Raw genomic sequence first — 4,479 nt, 5'->3', positions numbered from 1 at the left:
TTTAAGAAATGGGTTTATTGAGGGGCTCCTGGGTGGCTCGGTCGGTTAAGCATACAACTCTTGATTTTGGTTCAGGTCATGACCTCATGGTTTGTAGTTCCAAGCCTGCATTGAACTCTGGCACTGTGGAGCCTACTTGGAATTCTCTCTCTCTCTCTCTCTCTCTCTTTCTCTCCTCCCTCCCTCTCTGCCCCTCTCCTGATTATGCATGTGCATGTACTTTCTCTCTTTCAAAATAAACATTAAAAAAAAAGAAATGGGTTCACTGAGAATGATAAAGCAAGTGATATTTAAGGTTTGAAATTCATGATTATATCAGAGAAGTCTGAAATTTTATTTCATAGGTGATACATTTCCAAATGAGAAGGCATTTGGGATATATCCATGAGAGTTGCCGGAGTGGATTACATACACGATAATGGACAAGTTAGCAAAGAAACCAAGATGCTGGAGGAATTGCCTTCATGCATCTTAACATCATTCAGATTTGTGGCGGGGCTTAGGGTGAAGGAAGATTCTGAACCAAGTGTCACCCTCTTTGTTACTGAGGGGGAAAGGTCAGAAAGTGGGGAGAGCACAAAGACAAACAACAGTTAACAAACAGAAACCACTGATTCTGAAACCACTAAGAAGTAGCCATTTTTATAATGAATGGGGACTGGATCATCTAAACTAGCATGAAACACACTCATCCCACCCAGTATTTGTTGAGGGAGAGGAAGACAAGCATGAAAAGAGGGAAAGAGCATCTTCCTCTTGATGGTGCAGCAGAGGAAATGGTGCCTCCAGATGAAGTTATGTTTCAATTAAGGCCAAGAAGTGTTGGAATTATTTACAGAAAAGGATAGTTTCTTGACTACGGACAAGAGTTAGAGATGGAAGAATGGAAAGGAAAGACGGAGTGAAAAGCTGGGCCAGGAAAGAGTGCTGTATTTTTCCAGTGTTATAAAGTTAGTTCTTTTATAATGTGAAGAGAGATGACTGGTTTCTAAATTTGCCAGATTTATTCGATCCAGAATTTGATGTTTTGAGAGGATCTGGCAAAATGATCTTGATTCTTATAGACTTCAACGTATCTAAGTTTCTCTACATGACATGGATGCATGTAAAATGCCAAGCTCTTTATAACCTCCCCGACTTAGATTTATACACATTGTCAAATCAGAATCATGTGAGAAAGTATTAGGCAAAATAGGTTTCTGTCTTTGAACTTCCAAATTCTGGCAAGGGCCACTACCCTCCTTCCCCAGTACCCTCTCCATACTTTCATGGACTTGCTGCTACAAAAAAAGACATTTAAGAAGGATTTTGATACCTGTCTTTTGTACAACACTATGAATGTATGTCAAATGGTGATTTTGCTATCGGATGTAGCACTGTTTTAATGACTAAAATAGACCACCACATTTTGATCTCCATTACAAGTTTCCCCTATTATACTCATTTGCAAAAAGTTATAATCAAGAACAAAGATTATGTATTAAAAATGAACTCTTTACATAGATATATTCTGTACATTGGTACACATTGTGTTGATATATTTGACTCTATTTCTTGCATCTTCCTTGTTTCCTATTCACTTTTTGCCCTTTTCATCTTCTTTCCAGGTTTATTCTCTATCTAGGTACTGGAAAGTTCTGGGGCAGTCTTGTATTCTTACAGTCACCATAACATGTTTACCAACTATATTCAATCTATATTTTCTAAGAACATAAAGAACCATTATTATAAATATATAAGATTTTTCTCTAAAAAAAAAAAAAAAACTCAAAAAACTTGCTACACCCTACCCAAGTCCCCAATACAGTGCTTGTTAACATCCTACAGATTTTCTAATTCAAGATCACTTTTATGAGTCTTAATTCCTATGTAATGCCATTTCTACTTTCTTAAAATTATAATTTATAGATACATTATTCTAGATTTAAATTTAACTACTTTTAAAATGTATCTATCACTCGGACTAAACTGTAGACAATCCCTGGTATTTAGAATCTTCCCATGTGCCTCTCCTTATTTACATTTCTCTCCATGCCACCAAACATGTAACCCATACCCTGAATTCTAGGATAATCATTCCACTGATTTTTAAATGATTTAGTCAATGAATGTATTTGTAAACAATTTATTGTCCAACTTGGCCTGCTTTTTAATATTATATAAATGGAATTATACCCTAAATATATATTCATTGGTAACTTGCTTCTTTCATTTAATATTATATTTTTCAGACTAATCCCTGTTGATGTATTTAGTTACCTGTGACTCTTTCACTGAAAGCTTCACGGCTCCAGAGTATTCCACTGTATAAATAAGCTGCAGTGAATTTACCATTCTTCTTTTATTTTATATTATATTTTTACCGTACCATACCACAACAGTACCATAACATTTTACCATTACTGTGATATTCTATTTTTACCATGTATATTTTACCATGCTTCTTTCATTTAATATTATATATTTTTTAAGCAAATTTTTCATTCTATTGTGGGATTACTTCTGGTTTGAGGCAACTGTGAGCAATTTATCTATAAACATATTTGTACATGTCTCCTGTATAACATGTGTAACCTAAATAGGTAAATGCTAAGCCATTTTTCACTAAAGTAGTACCTATTTACATCCCCCTAGAAGTTACTCAGTTTCTTCTGTTCTATCATCTATGCAATAATACACTTTCACAATATATATTTTTCCAAAGTAATTGGTATAAGATGCAATCTTGTTAAACTATGCATCTCCCCAACTCCATATAAGGTTACATATTTAAAAAATATTCTCCTCGGGGCGCCTGGGTGGCTTAGTCAGTTAAGCGTCCAACTTTCGCTTAGGTCATGATCTCACGGTTCGTGGGTTCGCGCCCCGCGTCGGGCTCTGTGCTGACTGCCAGCTCAGAGCCTGGAGCCTGTTTCAGAGTCTGTGACTCCCTCTCTCTCTGGCCCTCCCCTGCTCACGCTCTCTCTCTCTCTCTCCTAGAAATAAATAAAAAACATTTAAAAAAAATTAAAAAGTATTCTCTTGGGTTTTCTTAATGATTCATAAGGCTTAAAATATATTTATAAGTTATATATTTTATAAATACGCTTTCATAATTTATTTTATTTTTATACCTTAATAGTTGTGTCATTTAATAAACAGAAGTTCTTAATTTTACTTTTCTAAAATTGAACAATTCTTTCCTTTATGGTTTATACTTTTTATATTTTGTTTAAGGAATGATTCCCTACCTGTAAGATTACAAAATTAATTTCTTGTAGAAAAGATTAACTGTTTTGACTTTACACTTAGGCCTTTAATATACTTAAATCTGTCATTTTTTATGTTATTCAAATGTGCCAGAAAAGTTTATTGTACAGTATCTAGGATGCCTGCTTAGTCATAAATCAAATGTATGCACATCTGCATTAGTCTATTTTTGAGTTCTTCATCTTGTTCTATTCATTTTTCTTTTCCAGTAAAATGCCACATTGTTTATTTACTCTAGGTTCATAAGAAACTTTTTGAACTCTTCAGGCAAATATCCTCATTTGTTTTCATTCATTTCTAATATTTGTTTTCATTCATTTCTTCTATAATCTTGAATTTGTGTGTGTGTGTGTGATTTCATAGAAATTTAAGAATAAGCATATTAAGTGTCCCAAGGAAAACTCTGCTGAGATTTTGATTTGCTTACTTTGTATCTATAATACAATTTGTAGAGAAATGACATTTTTACAATATTTTGTCTTCCAATTTAAAACTGTGGTATACACTATATGTTAACTGACTTGGATTTAAATTTTTAAAAAATCAACAAAAAATAAAACTGTGGCATATTTTTTGCCATTTACCTAGGATTTCAATTTATTTCAATACAGTTATATAATGATTTCATTAATGGTTATGCACAGTGGTTTAGTTTTTCATGTTTTCGAAAATATACACTTGAAAATGTTATTTAAAAAACTGTATTCAAATTTCATTGATATATTTATTTGTCCATACTGGTTTTACATCTATCAGCATACTTACTAAAGTTTTGTTATAGATTCTGTCTATATTTATCGATAGTTTCTTATATACTTTGTAGGAATATAATGACGTCATAAAGATGATAACAGATGAAAATTTGTATTCATGGTATTTCTTTATATTGCTATGCTGTAGAAGATACACCCTGAAGTGTAATGTTGAGTAGAACTGGTGTTAGTGGTCATCCTGTCTTGTTCTAGATCTTAAAAGAATCCTTTCAAAGTTTCACAATTAAATGAGGAGTCTGCTACAGGGATTTTAGTAGATATTCTTTATTAGAGTAAATGTTTATTTCTATTGCTAGTTTTGAAATATCCAAAAAACCAGAATTAGCTATATAATTTTATTGAACGCCCTTTCTGAATCTAATACAATAACACATACAATTTTTCTATCTTGATCTGTTAGTGTGACAAATCACACTTAACTTTCTAAAGTTAAGAGAAAAACTGCACTTCCGAGATT

Source organism: Hyaena hyaena, unplaced genomic scaffold (genome assembly GCF_003009895.1).
Source record: "Hyaena hyaena isolate Hyena2069 unplaced genomic scaffold, ASM300989v1 scaffold_835, whole genome shotgun sequence".
In the NCBI taxonomy this organism is placed as follows: Eukaryota; Metazoa; Chordata; class Mammalia; order Carnivora; family Hyaenidae; genus Hyaena; species Hyaena hyaena.
Note: the sequence above shows the minus strand (reverse complement) of the source record.